General features: G+C 42.7%; 1 protein-coding gene across 4 annotated transcripts in view; it reads left to right on the top strand.

Annotated features, from left to right (window-relative positions):
• The first annotated feature begins 1,267 nt into the window (after nucleotides 1-1,267).
• MCM9 (minichromosome maintenance 9 homologous recombination repair factor) overlaps nucleotides 1,268-17,877 on the top strand; it is a 287,879-nt gene continuing 271,269 nt past the window's right edge. For 3 of the 4 annotated variants that reach the window (XM_069235380.1, XM_069235381.1, XM_069235379.1), the window contains exon 1: nucleotides 1,269-1,441. The gene's annotated coding sequence lies outside the window, so the exon portion shown is untranslated. Of the gene's footprint in view, nucleotides 1,442-17,877 lie in introns of all 4 variants that reach the window. The other variant, XM_069235378.1, reaches the window with a different exon arrangement.

The following is a 17,877-nucleotide window of genomic DNA, read 5'->3' as shown; positions in this document are numbered from 1 at the left end:
AAACTTGGTGCAGTAAAACCTTCCATTTTCCCAATAAATTTGTCTTCGCACCACAAGATGCCACTTCCAGCTGTTTAATATAAAACTGCAGCACCAACCTCTTCAAAAGTTAAATTGTTACCATAATATTCAATATCTAGGCTTGAAAAGTCGAAATCCTTATGACACCGGTGGCCTAGCAACATTACGGGCCCAGAGACTTTCTGAGAAAGCTTCTCATGGTTGCCAGGCAACTACAGTTTCTTGCCATTGAAAACCTTCAGGAAAATGCTTTGCCTTGTAGCTTAGCAACACTATGATCCTTCCTGCTGCTTCCCTTGGGACAAGGTTAATTATCAAAGAAGCTGCTGCCTCACGAAGACCAAATAGCAGGATTCAGGACGACACATAAACACAGCTCCACAGGAAGGCTGCTATAAAAATAAACAACCTCTGAAGTCTCTTGTCTTTCCCCCCGGTCAGCAGTACACCCTCGTCGCCAGTGTAATGATTGTCTCTGAAGCCGTGGGCTCGTAAATACATCTGTTTATTAACAGAGATTAAGTCCAAAGATAACCGGGAGGAAGACACAGAGACACGCAACCGCCGCTGCCTCCTCCGCGCTCTCCTTTCCTTGATTCTATTCCTCGCGCCGACACGTCCGAATCATCCTCGCACGGCGCGAGGAACAGAATCCATAGAATACTACATACAGTCCCAGCCAGGGTACTGCATCTGTTCCAAATATGGATAACCAGCAGTACACCAGGGTTAATCTACTGCTTGCTACCATACCCACAAACTTGACTGTGGGGCGATTAAGTAACCCCGAACCGAAGTGCTGTCACAGTTGTCTTTTTTCTTGAGAGGGTTACACTGTTTTCCATTTCCAGCGCTGCTCCACCCCACCCTGTGAGTCACACTTAAAGCACTGCATTCCGACTTCTGGCTGCCAGGGACTCTTTTCGGGGCGCTGTAGAGCCTCCAGCCACAGGCTCACCGGACAGTGGCACTTCCTGGCAACTCATACCCTTCTGGACACGTGCCCCCAAACTCACACTGGCGCCTTCTATCACGCGGCTATGGCACGGGCCTCTGTACTGTATTTTCTGCAGCTACAGTGCTGCTTTAGATTCATCCAGCACGGCGAGTCCAGCTTCCAAACTTTCTGAACACACAGTTTGGAGTATCGGCTCCCTTGCGGCTGAGCAATGTCTTCCGGGACAGATAGGCAACCTCTTCCGGTGCGAGGGAGTGTTTTTTTCATCATTGGATGAACGTGCTGGTCGTTCCAACCAATCGCAGGCGTTAACGGGGTTGCAGCTGGATATACACTTCCTAGAGAGCGCCTTGATCTATCCATCACAACAAACCCAGCTTTCCCAATTGTCTCTCTCTGGTAGGCGATGGTTCGAGTTGGAAGCGAAGAGGAAGAAGCAGTCGAGTTTTCTTGGTGCTGGAGGTAAAGTTCACGCTCGTGTTTGTCCTTCCAGATTGTGAGGTTGACCTCGTGTTTCCTCTAAACAAACTCAATAGAACGTGGATTAAAATAATTTTACCGGTGGTTTTGAGCATTTAGTATTTCGACGCTGAAGTGTGTATTTCAGGCCGTAAATCGTATGTTTGACGCTGTGCACGTAAGTTCCAAAATGCTGCTCGCAAGTGAAAGTATTTGGTAAGTTTTCGATAAATTTGAATGTTAAAACAATTCGCGCCACCTTATGTGAGCCTGTGACAGCAGTGGCTAACCTATTTCGCCCACTGCGCAGCTGCTCAAAGTTGTTTTGTTGGTTCCCTGTTAATTTATGGCTGCCTTACTACGTATGATCAACATACACCCCTTATTCAAGTGCGATGCTCTTTCAGAAGAGATAACGCTTTACACGTATACCCAAAAAGGAAATATTGCTAACCACCTGCTTAAAAAGTGCTCTTCCTTCGCTACGTGCTTTGATCATGACTGCCACGCAGTTCCCATGCTGTGTTCAGCACTTTAAACTATTTCTGTTGTTTTTAGATAACCAAAAGCGCTTTGCTTTCTCGGATATGTGTTTTTGTTTGCCAAAGTTTAAGTATGTGGTCAAAGCGCTATTGCTTAAAAAAGCCAAGATGACATAAGGCTATTTGACTGCCGTTCTTCACACTGCGTGCGTTTACTGACTTAATTACATGCGCATCCTATAGGACTTGCAAAAAGGGTGCATGGCCGGCTGGTGCTTGGATGCTTACAAAAATGGCAAGGTGTGCATTGTTTACAGTACAAAACACTGGTGGCATATTATTGTGGTGTCTGGCAGTCAGCACAGAGCTGGCAGTGCTCCGGAATAGTAGGCATGAGATTACCCAAGTGTCTGTCTCTGTGCAAGACTAACGGGAACCGTTCAGGGCTGGAAACCAGCAAAATTGGTGTAGTGCACGGCCGTTTTCACAGTTAACTTTACATGACTAGCATTATGCGTGGCTGGCAAGCTCTGTGCATGGCTTCCAGGCTTTGCAAAGGACCATGACTTCTATTGACGAGTGGTGGCAATCTGCTTGAGTGACAGATCGCGACGTTGCCTTCATTGCCAGAAGTGAGCAACGACAGCAGAGAGGGTTGAGGGTAGCACAAGCACTAATGCGAAAGGCTACGTTTACACAGATATGGACGTGTACACAAATGTCACGAGGGCTTATTGTGAGGAGGGCCGCTTCAATGGCTGTCTGTACGGTACAGTGATCAACTGACCTGGGTGCAAATTCAGGATAGTGAGTGTAAAAATTTAGGACAAAGGGTCAAAATGCAGTACAAAAATTCAGGACAGAAGGTCAAAATTCAGGACAAAAATTAGGGGCAAGACGTAAGTTGTACGTACACACATCAGAAGAGGTCGAGCAATAGTATATAAGTAAGTAAATAGGCAACCATCATAAGTACAAGACAAAATAAGCTTATATTAGGTTGAGACAATCATGCGCTTCACAGTTTTTCGGTATGCGTGCAGCTTTGAGAAACTGAGCAAGAAAAAGGTGGTATTTTATATGATCATAATCTATTTATGTGGTTACTGCACTTGGTTGTCCAGTCTAATATTTTGTTTACAGTGCTATTGTGAGATGTAAAGCAGTACACGTAGAATGCAGCTAATTGGGACCTGCAGTGCTGGACTATGGTGCAGTCCTCCGAGTGGCAAGCTTTATGTGTCAGATCGCTTCGGGTATTCCATGTCTGTTCAGCTGGTAATGACTGATTTAGTGGCTGGTACAGTACTGCGTGATGGATAAGACCTGTAGCAGACAGGTCTTGTTTGAGGGTAAGAGCATTATGCAGGAAAAGGGAGTTGCTAATCAGCCTGCATGAGCCATAATTGGCTGCACAATGCTGATTGTTATAGTATTATTGTGGGCCGGAGCAGTTAGATCGGGGTTGACATTACTATACAATGCCCGGGCTAGCCACATATCAGCCCTCTTATTTTACCTGTATATGGGAAATAGTATACTGATTGGGGTGTTTCATTTCTGTGAGTTATTTCTGTGAGCAGATTACAAAAAAACTCACAGCCCAAAGCCTTTCTTTTCACAAACCCTTTACCATCACAAAAAGACTGTCAACCAGACCATTTTACTCTTATGTCTTTGACTGCAAAGTTAGAGACTTTTGTAAACACCTAACCACATGTTAAAGGATTCCTATTCTCAGGCACTCACCCGGCACTAGAACACAGTTCGTAAATCTCACAGTACACAAATCATATTAATCGATTGTCCTTATTCCATACAATATTTATTGCAATTCTTTACACTATCCATGTGAGTAATGTCCACTGTACATCCAATACAGTTCCATCAAATGTTCATATTAGTGTAATATACATTATTATATTTTATATTACCACTTATTCTATACACAGGTGATTATTACATATACAGGTATTTTGAATTCTGGAGAAACTATATTATTACCCACGGAACACCGCATGGTAAATTAATATGATTTAAACCATTGTTGCACTGCATATTTAATTATTTTTGCCATATACCATCACAGCCCTGATGAAGTCTAGAGTGAGATACCCCTAACGAAACACGTATTGGCTTAATTGTTGAACATAAAGCTGGGACCAAATTGATGAACACAAGGTCTCTACATTGGAAATTGGCTTTATTGTGGGACACAAGGTTGGGGTCAAATTGATGAACACAAGATTTCTATTCATTGGAAATTTAATGTGAAAGCCATACTATTTGACCGGATGAACATTTGATGGAACTGTATTGGATGTACAGTGGACATTACTCACATGGATAGTGTAGAGAATTGCAATAAATATTGTATGGAATAAGGACAATCAATTAATATGATTTGTGTACTGTGAGATTTACGAACTGTGTTCTAGTGCCGGGTGAGTGCCTGAGAATAGGAATTCATGTTTATCGGTAATTTGTTGCTGATACACAGGGTCTTTTGGGGGTGATCACCCTGTTCAGTGCACCTCCAGAGCTAAGCAAGCAGGAATCTAAGATAGGTAGCGCCATCATACTCTGTAGAAACATCCCACTATATACCAACATATCACATGTTAAAGGAATAAGCAAAAATTTGTCAGACGAAACAGCCTGACATTTGCCCTCTGTTCTTGAACACATACCACTTGTGACAAGCTGAAAAGAACATTTAAAAGCATCTTTATTGCCCATTCACCTTCTCAACTCAAACTCATAAGGCTGGGTAGTATGTGTGATAGTTTGCCAGACTTTGTGCACTTGGGGCTAGGCTGGTTGTGCAAGGGTGTGAAGTTTGAACATTTAGGGTATTCTTGTGGGTGATGCTGTAGAGGAGATACATGGTGTTCTCTTGCTCAGTATCTCATTAATTCTGTTAAAGAGGAACATTTTGCCAATATCAGTACCCAGTTTTTTAAAAAAATTAGAAAGGGTGAAGGCTAAAGGCGGCATTACCGAGATTGATGCACATGTCCTGCATTGTGAATCAGTGATTAAGTACATGGTGGCAGAGGTAGACTTACCAGATGAAAGAATCTGACTAAGTTTATATGCTTCGGTAGATATATTAAATTAACCTGTCTTGTCTTGAGTGGGCCCATAGGTGAATCAGAACTTTGGCATCCTGCGTTAAGGGCATTACCCACCACCGACTAGAAAGTGAGGGGTGAATTTCTTATGTGCCTCAAATGTCCAATTTAAACATTCAGACACCTTATTTCCAAATTATATACAGTTCCTCCTATCATACAATCGTGTCTGAATGGGGAAGTAGAGTGGTTTAAACCTGGGGAGATTAGCACAGATACTGCAATTTATTTTGATATGAAAGGGGGTTAAGATAACTGTGTACTAGCCCTTGTCTTCAGATCACAATGAGTTTAAGAAGGCTTTCATCAATGACACTTGATGCATACTCATACACCACGGAAGGATGGGCGTCCTCAGATGGGGTAGGCAGTAAACTGCTTACACTACAGTAACTATTTGAAAAGTAATGACACATCCGGAGTATTCTCCCATTCCATTATGTCCCACCTCAAGCAATCCACTATGTATTGCAGTACCCATAATGTATTTTATTCTTGTCACGCCAGCCAGTCTACTTGCCTATAAACCTTTAATTCACATGCTCCTTCATGAGACTGTCCCAAAACTGATGTTCTTAAGACCTCCCTTCAGTATCTATTTTTTGTACTAGCCCTGTTATTGTACACCAAGCTACCCAGAGGCTGTCCTAATGCAATTGATTTTTGCCTCAACCACCTATCTCCACACCAATCCAGGTCAATTTAAATACTGGTTTTGCAAGAGCACTCTATGTTAGTGCAAATATGCACCACACAGCCTCCTTTATAGCCCACAAGCACTCTCCAAGCTATACTAAAGTACAGTTTAAAATGTAATATGTGCTAGGCTAGCTCAAAACATATTGTGACATAACTCGAACAAGACTTGGCACATATGGAACATCAAGCAACAGCCTGCCCTTAAAAGTGGTCAGAGTGACAACAGCGTTGGCATGCGAAGCAGCCACATCATGCTGTCAACCACCATACAGTAGCCTGGTCACATTTCACCATCAGACGGCTCACTAAGACTAAGTGAGCCTTCAGACAGAAGCCAAGCCACACAAGGAAAAATGATAAAGTAGACTGGACAGACAATCATCATATATCAGCCCGATCAAACCATGAATCACAATTCAGCGGCTTGAACACGCAGTGTACCATTTCACAGCAGCCTCGACACACAGTGAACTGTGAGACAGCATGCTAGACACAGTAAACCTCTGGACATCACCCAGGTCGCTCAACCAACCATATGAGTGTAGAGTGTAGACGGGCAACGGTATTGACCAAATGATCATCCGGAATCACCAGGCAAAATAAAGCTGGTGGCATGGGGAGCCATTAAAAACAACATGAACTCACCGTGGACATAATGAGGTAGAGCTTATTATTGTGCAGTTCAGGAAAGGTAAATTCATAGCCTACTTCATGTTTAACCTTGTAAACAAAATGTACTTTTGCATCCATTGCAGAATGCACCAACATCTCGTAGAGTCTACTCTACACAAACTGTGGAGACAGTATGTTATAGAGAGAATGTGGTATAGTGGAAGGTAAGAGGGAATCTGGAATGTAGAACGGGGGGAACGGGGCAGGCACGGGGATGACGGTTATTCGTTGATGGATGTGGGACTGACAGGACGTGTTTTCTTTATGTTTAAATAAATCTCGGGAACTCCTATCATTCGTCTTACATTATTTATGACATTTTGGCGACGAGGATGGGATGAACCCACGCCTGAACAATTCAAGGAGCAGCAAGATAGGAGCTGCCCGCCTGAACTATTTAGCGTGAAGCAAGCTGCACACTAGGAGGAAGCCGCCCACGCTGTAAGAATACGGCAAACATTGAGAAGGGAGTTTAAGTAATTCGACAAATTTGCGGTAACTTGGCACTTTTCTTGGGATTACCTTTTCAGTTTGAACCTACCTGCCTGTTGGTGTAACGGCAGTTAAAGACAGTCGCGCGGCATTATCTTGAACAACGCGCCGCGCGACAGCTTTTGTCCTTCATAAGCGCGTCATCCTGTTGGAATCTTTAAGCTCAGATGCATTCTGAGCTTTACGAGCGTTTTCTTTTCTGGTTGAGGCCGCGTTACTAAAGATTCGCTTATCTGTGTCCTGCATTTCTGCCGCTTGTGCCGTATTTGGTCTGACGGTGGGCGGGGCCTGTGTTTTTTTTTTTCTCCTCTCAAGGTGTGGACATGGTGAAAGGATTTTGTTTCTGGCTGTAGTGTCAACGAGAAAGGACTATATAAAGATAAAGACATTTGTGTTGACATTAGAAGAGGACTTTTCTGCAGGTTTTTTTTTTGCTAAGACCAATTTTAATAACTGGAAATGTTATTTTTCAAAAAAGAACATCTTGGATAAGTTCAGATTTTTTTTTTTTAAGGAAAATAACTTGTGGAATCTGATATTATTTCTATTTGTTTATTCTTTTCTCAGCAAGGTAAAAAGACAAAGACATGCAATTTGAACCCCCAGCTAAATTTTTACAGAGCAAGGGTGATCCACCAATGCACTGGTCTAGGTGGAAGGAGGAGTTTTTAACCTACATGAAAACTATTGATGATGACAACATGTCACAGGAAAGGAAAAATAATATTTTATTGCATTGTTTGGGTTCTGAGGGGCAAATGGTTTTTAGAACTTTACCCCCGATTCCAGTACAAGATCAAGACGATGGAGAGGTGGATGTCTTCAAAAGGCGCTAATGAGATTGGAGATGAGGTTCAAACCTACTGCGAGTCTAGCATTGAATAGATTCAAATTTGACACAAGAGTACAACATTCAGAAGAGACATTTGATGAATTTCTTACAGCGTTACGTGGCCTATCTGTACATTGCAATTTTGGAAATATGACTGAAATGATTAGAGATCAAATTATTGTGCATGTCAAAAGCAGGAAAATCCAAGAGCATCTATGGGTTATGGGTGATCCCAAATTACAAGATGTAATTACAACTGCGAAAGCTTTAGAGCAATCTGAACAATGGATGAGATCAGTACAAGATACTGACAAGGTCAAATGTTTAGAGTCTGAGGTGGTGGGTGCAATGGTGGGCAGTAATTTGAATAGTAATGTTGCTGTCAAGCATACTGCAGCAGGCAGGAAATGGCTAAAACATGACAGGCCGGAAAAACTGTCATGCTTTCGTTGTGGTAGTCTGAACCACCTGGCTTCGTCACCTCAGTGTCCTGCAGTTGGAAAAGAGTGCATGAAGTGTGGAAGGTTAGGACACTTTGCAGGTGTGTGTAAAGATGTCAAGAAAGGGAACTATGTTGCCAAGGGAAAGATGGCGTGCGTGAGTGTCAAGAAAAATAGTGAAGAGTGTCTGGAGTTTGATGGCGAGCACAGAGGGATGGTGTTGTCGCTCAAGCAGGGAAATGTAATAGGGTATGAACGTTTAAGTCAACCAAGGTGTGAAGTGCATGTTGCTGGAAGGAAATTAGAGTTAATGGCAGATTTGGGGTCCCCTTGGACCATCGTCACGTTTGAGTATTTTAAACAGACCTTTGAGGGGATTTGGAATAAGGGTGATCTAAAAGAATCTGATATTGTTGCGGAAAGTTTTGATGGGGGTACTATTGAGGTGATTGGTTTTGTGGATACTGTTATCAATTTTAAAGGGAGATGTGCGAGTATTAAATTGTATGTTGCTGCTAAGGGTGTGAATGTCCTGGGATGGAGAGACCAAGGGAAACTGGGTATAATTTTGAACCCCCGGTTTAGCGAGCCTGTCTTGGTGGTAGAGTCAAGGGAGGTGACTGAATGGATTACGTCCAGATTTCCACAAGTGTTCACTAGCAAATTAGGCAAATTAGCCAATTATAGTCATAAAATCAAGGTTAAGGCTAATGCTAAACCTCTGATACAGAAACTTAGAAATGTTCCCATCAGTGTGAGAGAAGAGTTAAAGCTGATGTTATCAGAGATGGTGAGTGAAGGTGTGATAGAGGAGATTGAATCCTCTGAGTGGGTTTCTCCGATTGTTTTGGCACGTAAGTCTGATAAATCTTTGAGACTATGTGTGGATCTGAGAGCTGTAAATGCCAATATCATTGTGAATTGTCATCCTTTGCCAAAGATCAACGAGGTTATTAGTATGTTGGAAGGGGCGAACATCTTTTCCACACTAGATTTGAGATCAGCGTACCATCAGATTGAGTTAACTGAAGACTCTAGACATTTAACAGCGTTTATTACCCCGCAAGGATTATACCAGTTCAAAAGGATGCCTTTTGGCTTGGCATCAGCTGCGTCTGTCTTCCAGAGAGCAATGTTTCATCTGTTTAAGGACATGGACAAATACGTAAAATGTTTTCAAGACGACGTTCTGATTTTCTCAAAGGATGAGAATGAACATAAACAGCATGTGATGAATGTATGTAAAATACTGAGTAAGAATGGGTTGACCTTGAAGGCGAAGAAATGCAAGTTCTTTGCGAAATCTGTTGAGTATTTGGGTCACTCTATTTCAGGTGAAGGGGTAGTTCCCAAACAATCTCTTGTGGAAGCAATAGTTAATGCTCCAGTGCCTGATAATCGGGAGAAATTGTTGTCTTTCACCGGCTTGTATGAATATTATAGCAAATTTATCAAGGATTTTGCTACCAAGATGGAACCTTTGAGGGAGCTCACACGCAAAGGTGTTCAGTATGTTTGGACTGATAAACAAAGTAATGCATTTGAGATAATCAAAAAAAAAATTGTTGAGGCACCTACATTGAAGCCTTTCTGTGTGGGGGCACAATGCATTGTGACGGTGGATGCAAGTATGTATGGACTTGGTGGTGTGTTATCTCAGTGGTGTGGGAAGGACCGATGGAATGTTACCTTCGCATCTCGTACTTTGACCGAGGCAGAGCGAAGGTATGCAGTGATTGAAAAGGAACTGTTAGCGTGCATTTGGGCGGTTGAACATTTCCGGGACTATATTTGGGGATCTAAATTCATTTTGCAAACAGACCACAAACCCTTGGTTGGTATCTTATCTCCAGGTGGTGGCTGGAATGCTACTGCTCGTATTGCCAGATTAGTCTCCAGGTTGCAGGAGTATTGTTTCAAGGTTGAATATGTGCCAGGAAGAAACAATGCTGTAGCGGATTGTTTGTCGCGCCTTCCACAGATGGAGAGAGGAGTTTGTGAGGGTGTTTTGGAGTGTGACGTGGTTTCTGCTGTTTCGGGTTATATGTCTGCTGAATTTGGTGGTATAGACGAGAATGAGTGGATCAAATGTGATAAGGAGGACCAAGTGCTCCAAGAGGTTAAGAAGTATGTGAGGGAAGGTTGGCCAAACAGGAGAAGTGTAACTGTTGAAGTAGAGCCGTATGGTAAGGTGAAAGATGAGTTGGACATAGAGAACGATATGTTGTTTAAGGAAGGGAAATGTATTTCTCCAAAGGGAATGCAGGATGTGATTTTAAAACTAGCACACGAGGGTCATCCAGGAATGTCATCCATGAAAAGACTGATTCGCACTTGTTTTTGGTGGCCTGGACTGGATAAAATGGCGGACAGGGTAGTGAGGGAGTGTGGAGTGTGTGTGAATGCAGAGAAAATGTTGAAGACGGTTCCTGCTCCTCTAATTCCTGTTCCCTGGCCGAGTTCACCTTGGCAGAAATTAGGATTTGACATTTCGGGTCCGTTCTTTTCTCTTCCAACAGATACACGTTATGCTCTGGTGTTGATAGATTATTTTTCCAAATGGCCAGAGGTGAAGTTGGTTTCCCAGGTGACATCAGCAACTATTGTTGAATTCCTTAAAGAGGTCTTTGCTAGAGAAGGTTATCCAGAAGTTTTGATTTCAGATAATGGTGTCCAGCTTACTTCGAGTGAGATGAAAAGTTTTCTTAAGTACAGTAACATCAAACATGTAACTACTCCTTTATATGATCCTAAAGGCAATGGTCAAGTTGAAAGATTTAACCGGGTTCTTAAAGATAGTATTTTCTGGGCGCGTGGATTTGGTGGATTGTGGAAAGAAAAATTGAGGGAGAGGTTGTGGCATTATCGTATCACACCGCAAAGTACTACAGAGGTGAGTCCATTTAGATTACTTAAAGGCAGACACCCTGTGTCTAAATTGTGCCCTTGGTGGTTCAAGAAGAAGCAGAATAGAGACTGGGAGGCAGTCTCAGTTGAAGAAGTTAGAGAGAGGTTAAGGAGGAAACAGGAGTATTTCAAGAAGAGGTATGATGATAAGTGGAAAGTGAAAGAACCTTGTTTTGAGGTGGGTGATTGGGTGAAGGTGCGTGAACCTGGTTTCTTGGTGAAAGGAGCGGCTAGGTTTGGAGAGGCTTTGAAAGTTATAAAAGTGTTCAGGAATAGTGTTGTTACGCAGGATGGCAAGGTGTGGAATGTAAGTAGACTAGCAAAGTGTGCGTGGAATGACAAGGACCAGGACAGGAGTTATGCTATAAATCCTTTGTTTAGGATTGAAGATGGTATGCGATATGGTGAAGTTGGTTGTGATCATCAGGAAGTGGTGGAGGATAGTTCTGGAGAGGAAGAATCGATGCAGACGTGTGACGGTGACGTTAATGTTGCTGTGGGGGATACCTCTGTTGCATCACAAGTAAAGTCCAACTTTAGAGTAAGACGTCAACCAGCCAAGTTCAAGGATTTTGTTTAGGAAAACAGTACATCTGAAAAAAGGACTCTTATTACGATGTTTTATTGCAGTGGGTTTCTAAGTTTATTTTGTTAAGTTTGTTCATCATTTTATGGCCATAGATACATACCTGTTTTATTTATTTTTGTTTAAAGAGGGAAAGTATGTTATAGAGAGAATGTGGTATAGTGGAAGGTAAGAGGGAATCTGGAATGTAGAACGGGGGGAACGGGGAAGGCACGGGGATGACGGTTATTCGTTGATGGATGTGGGACTGACAGGACGTGTTTTCTTTATGTGTAAATAAATCTCGGGAACTCCTATCATTCGTCTTACATTATTTATGACACAGTGGTTGGGCATTTCCTAGAGCAAAATGGTTTGCAGAGTATTCTGCAGTCTCACAAACGAAAGTACTCTGATTCCCAGTTCCTCACCCAGCTAGCAGTCTCATTAAAAAAAAACTGAGACTGGAACAGCAAAATGAAGATCAAGTCACACATTTTTTAAGGTGGACAGAGCTAACTTAACTCAACTGAAGCACCGGCCTTCAGTTAAATATTCTTAGCAATTTGTTTGCTATGGAGACTTGAACATACAGTGCAGCGCATGTAAAGATCAACCAAACTTGCGAGGTGATCGAGGCATAGTTTGAAGGGGAGGAGGGCCCACAGAGTGGGAACCAGGAAAGAAAGAAAGAGGTGATGGTCCTCATATTATATAGACACAGTGGCTTTTATAAGTGTGTAAGCCAATTTATAGGGAATGTTACTTGAGACCAGAGCCACTGGAATTATTCAGTTGTCCGGCTGCTGTGATTTTCGCATGATTATAGATTTGCTGCATTAGCCACATAATCCATCATTTGCTGCATATTCTGCAGATTTAAGCTAAAATTATTCAAAAGTTACAAAAAACGCAGCAACACATGTTTTTGTGCAGTGGAAGACCCTTTGCAAAGGTTGAATGGTTGTCTTTCTGTTCCTTATTGCTATATTTGGGTGCTAAACAGTCACTAATGAGGTAAAACCCCTGCCCAGACAGTGTTAAAAAGTTTAAAAATAATTCAGTAATACTATTACAAATTGTGCTGCATTCAGCCACATAATTTGCCTTTTCTTGCTGCATAATTTACTCAACCCTGCCTCATAATTTGGCCCTTCCTGGACACATAAATCTTGTGGCCCCGCTTAGGACAATGAGGGATACAACTTGTGGGAGTCACATATCATCCATATTGGTAAACATTAAATGTTATGGCTGCTTAATCTGGGTAAGTGCAAACTCTGGATTTAAAACATAACATAGTGGTTAGTGATGTGTTTACTAATAAGTAATTATTATTATCCAAAGGAACGCCATTTATCAACCTTAGAATAATGAAAGATTAGAGAAAAACAATAAGGCTGTAAACATGTGCCTTGCAGTTTCCATACTGCTATTTGATTTTGGTTCATAGCTCACTATATTAGGATTGTATATAAATGCAATTAACTAAAGGGTCCCTGTGACAAAAACAGTAACCCATTGAGCTGTCTACATTAAAGAAATCTTTAATCTGCATGTTACATGTTGTGCTTTGCTGGAGACGCACTATCCTGCTGCGCTACTTTATGATGAATCAAAACTCGGCTAAAACAAAATTCAGATACATTAATCACCAGATTTGAACTGACGTTTTTAGCCCATAAATTGCTGGCACACAAGGGGTCTGAAGTCTGTACATTTAACCCTGTAAGAAGTGCCAAAATGCTACCCCACCTCCCCAGAGCTTGGCCCCTGGTGAGGTGACTCCAGCCCCTGAACAAAAGCAGAATGCCAGGCTGGGACAGGAGAAGGCCCAGCACATACTGTGACTGCACAGAGAGGCCCATTATCATTCTGTATGTGGTCACCACAGGCAATCAGAATGATAATGGGCCAATAGCACTCTGCATGAGTGATGGACTGGGTCGGGAAGAAGCTGCTGCAGGCCCCTATAGTGAGCGTTACAGAACTCTGAGGCATCTTGCAGGGGATCAGAGCAGCTATGTCCAATGTCCGGAATTAAGGACAAAAGGGGTCCGTGAAAGAGATTAGCATGGACAAAGGGCCCAAATAACTGACAGTCCATGAAATTTATGGACGGTTGGTCATCCTACTGTGCAGTGCTGTCAATGCAAAGCTGCCTGTGGGGCTGTGCGTAAGACAATCTCTTTACATTTACCAGACTATAACCATTATTGGTACTCCCGGGAAAAAGCAAATAAGGTAGGATAATAAAGAAACCCTCATTCGAGTGAATGTGTTACTCTTCTGGTCAGTAGGTGGTAAAAAGCCCCCATTCACCCTAGAATGGCATGCTTAATCACAGGGCTGGCTCCTCACTCGTGGTAAATGTCTTTGCTTTGAGTGCTCTCAACCACCTTAATGAAGAAGAATTTAAAGTTGAGATGATGTTGTTATGGACTCAATCATAGGAAGTGAATGTAAAATTAACCAGGTTCCAGTCGTAGACTTCATTCTAGAGCTGCTCGTGCCTCACCAGCACCTTCTGAAGTTGCTCTCATAAATGAAAAACTGTGTAATATATTATTCTAAGAATTTGTACACATTGAAGAAGGCAGCAATGTTCTTCTTACGATCTGTAGAATGATAGCCTACCTATCTAATTTCTCTGACCAGCTGTTTCCACTCTCAACCTTTCAAAGTCACAAGGCATCAAGTCATGCTGTGGCCTGCTCTATCACTCACATTGCATGTCTGAACACTGGGCTAGAAAATGAGAGCAGCAGCAGTAGCCAGAGTGGAGTCACTAAAATTTGGGACTGCAGGCACTAGAGCTGAGGTGAATAATTTGAGTGCATCAGCAGACCATGAGCTGGGGAGTCCAGGCCTGGAGATCCAAAACTGAGACAGTTAAGAATGTCACTCATTTCCAGAACTTGGTTAATGGTTGTGGATGTACATTCATGAGTGCAAATTTTGTGTTTAAATGCACCTCCTTCAATGTGTTTGCACGTGTACACATTGATATGTCTGTTATTGTATCCCTCCCTGACAGACGGTGTTGTTCGTTAGAAGCTGAGCCCGGTATCGGGGATCACCTGAAGTTAATTGTGTCCCTCCTTCATAAGAAGTTAATTTCTGGCACAGTTGTGTCCATTAATGGCATAATTGTGGCCTTGGCATAATAAGTCACCTTTAACATGTTTTGGGCATTCATGGTCTTGTGTTGGAAACAGGTAGCTATTTGTGATATGTTGTGAGCATCATGGAACAAATTTTGGCTATTCCTGGCATAATGGTGGCCAAGAGTGAAATATTGTGGACATCATGGTCATTATGATGTGCAGCTTTGGCACAACGGTCGGCCTGTCATAATAGTCGTCATTACTTCCATATTGTAAGCATTGTTGGGATTATGGTTGACTTCATGTCACACGATCATAATACCTAGGCATCTAGGTCAGAGTCTTTATATGAGGTATATTTGAGTAATTAATAAAAATGTATGTTTCTTTCATATAGGGAATGCTAAAGGAGAACCCTGAGACTTATGAAATGTCAGTAAAAATGTTGTAAAAAAGTTGAAACAGTATTTTGGAACATAGATAAATGTTTTTGGGGAGTCACACTTTTTTGTCAGTCAGGCAAATGAGAAAGTATAGGTAACTGTGTCGCCTGCTTAAGAAATATTGTTAGCGCTTGAGAATTTGGGTATTTGACAGATTTGTTGATAAGAGACCTTTTGGTGAAATATATGAATGACATGAGGGTTCAAGAGAAACTTGGGGCAAGGAATCCTAATCTGAAAGATGCAATAATTAAGGGAATGGAACATACAAATGAGAAATGAGGAAGGATGGACGTGATGAATAAACGGTGGCTATAATAACGGTATCTAAAGTTGAAGAACCAAAGCGTGCAAATGCAGCCCAATCACCCTCACTGTAAATGTGCAGCCCCGGGTAGCATGCAGCACCTGCAGAAACAGGCCACACAGAGGAGTCCCTGTTGCTGGCAAGCTCCAAGTGCTCCTCACTCCCGGTGTGGGTGGCCTAGTCACCACTAATGCCCCCCACTGCAGAAATGGACGATGATAGGCACCGGTCACGGGTCTCTCCCACTTAAGGACGGCGCTGCCGGGTCTCTGCCTCCACCAGGCAGGCCCCATGCAGGGCTGAGTCATCGGCCCCAGGATCCACCAACGGCAACATTCCCATTCGCCAAACGGCCCAGCGATTCCGCTGAACGGCTGCCCTGCATCACAAAGCAAACAAAAGGGTGAAAGACTTTGACAGGGGTCTCTGGCTCTGCTGATGAGGCAGGATGATGGAGGATGTTATCCCCAGATTTCAAGAGCCTCACAAGAATGCGGCCATTTTGCACACCTGCTCTCTGGCGCACCCTGCAACTAGTAGGTGAGCAGCAGGGGCAAGTGGTGCAACAGGACAGAGAGAACTTACAAGCCGCCCTGAAAACACAAGCCAATCTTATTGCGAGTAACCAACAGGCCCTGGATACAGCTGTTTTCAAGTTGACAGATGCAATAGCCAACACAAAGGTGCATCCTAATTTACCCACTACAGGACTTTAAAATTACTAGGCTGGACAAGATCCTGATTATTATTTTCTTTACCAACTTCAAACGAGTAGCTTCCACTGCTGCATGATCACCAGAACTATGGTGCCAGTATGGAGCACCATTACTGTCTGGGGAGTTACAGGCAGCTTATCAGGCCGCAAATTGGTATAATGCCATAAGCCAATATTAAAAAAGCGATCCATAGTGTCTTGGATATGATCCAGAGTATTATAGGGCGAAGTTACGAAAGGAGAAATGGAGTCCCAGTGACAACCCAAGGGTGTTTTATTATCGAATACAAAACTTAGGAAGTAGGTGGCTAAAATATGGTATCTCGATGAGAGAAGAAGTGGTGGAGAATGGTCTACCTTAAACAATTTTTGGAGGCTTTGACGGGAATCACACAAGCCTGGACCCATCGACATCAGAATGTCATAGTCACTATGGCTACAGAGTTGGCAAGCGCATATCATAGATCCCCAGAATTTAAAACCAGACCGTCTAAGAGCCAATCCGCTACTCCAATGGGCTGAAAGGGAGTCTCCCCTGAAAACAGTCCATCCTTGAGGTTGTAGGAAAAGATACAAGGGCCCCAGTGTTTTCAGTGTGCCGAATGGCGCCATCTAGCCTGATATCACCCTCAGAAACCTAAACCTACAACTCTAGAACCCGTGGAAGTAGGGTACTTCAAGAGACACTTGTTGTGCATGGGAGCCTATACCAGAGATGTAATACACGACGGACAACCCATTGGAGCCATAATAGACTTAAGGTGCTGTTACACAGTAGTTCATTAAAAATGAGTAGATCTGAGAAAATACGGGATCAGGAACAGGTGGTTATTACGTGTGTCCACTGGGACAAGAAAATTTATTCTGCAGCCCAAATACAAGTGTTGTGGGATGGAGAATTGGATACAGTACCAGTGGGGTTTATCCCTAATCTGGTCAAAGATGTGATAATAAGGACTGACCATCCTCGATTTCAGCAACTTTTGTTAGCCATAACTAGAGAGAACACAGAAACGGACTGGCTAGAGGAAGTCCCTTTCTGAAGTGAGGAGCTAGAAAGGGGTATGCCAAACTCAAATCTAAAAAGCAGTTGGATTAAAAGTATTTGTTTCAGTAATGATCCTTCCATGTCTTCTTCCACAGACAACAAGTGGGGACCCCAACGTAGCTTCAGGGCAGCACAAAGAGAGGACCCCAATCTAGACCAGGCTTGGGTGCAAAGTTGCACAGGGCAAGGTAGAACCGTATTTTTGTGTGAGAAAGGGGTTATTATATTGAATTTTAAAGACAGCAGTTGAAAGGAAGGTACAGCTAATTGTACTTTTACCATTCCTGCGACAGGTGGTGTGACTGGCTCATATTCAGGTTGGAGGTGGGGGGTCCACTTTGAGGGAGATAAAACACAAGAGTACTTACTGAGAAAATTCTATTATCGAGTGAGTATATAGTGATATCAGGCATTCTTGTGCTTCTTGTAGTCGTTGTCAACTGGTGAACTCTCCTAAGGAACCAAAATCCCCACAGCGATCCCTTCCCATTATTGATGTTTCTTTTATTAGGGTTGGGATGGATATAGTGAGACGTTTGCTACTCTCAAATGGACATTGGAATATCCTACTTCTTGTAGATTATGCAGCAAGGTAC

This window comes from Pleurodeles waltl, chromosome 5, assembly GCF_031143425.1.
Source record: "Pleurodeles waltl isolate 20211129_DDA chromosome 5, aPleWal1.hap1.20221129, whole genome shotgun sequence".
Lineage (NCBI taxonomy): Eukaryota > Metazoa > Chordata > Amphibia > Caudata > Salamandridae > Pleurodeles > Pleurodeles waltl.
This window is presented reverse-complemented; position numbering and strand designations above follow the sequence as displayed.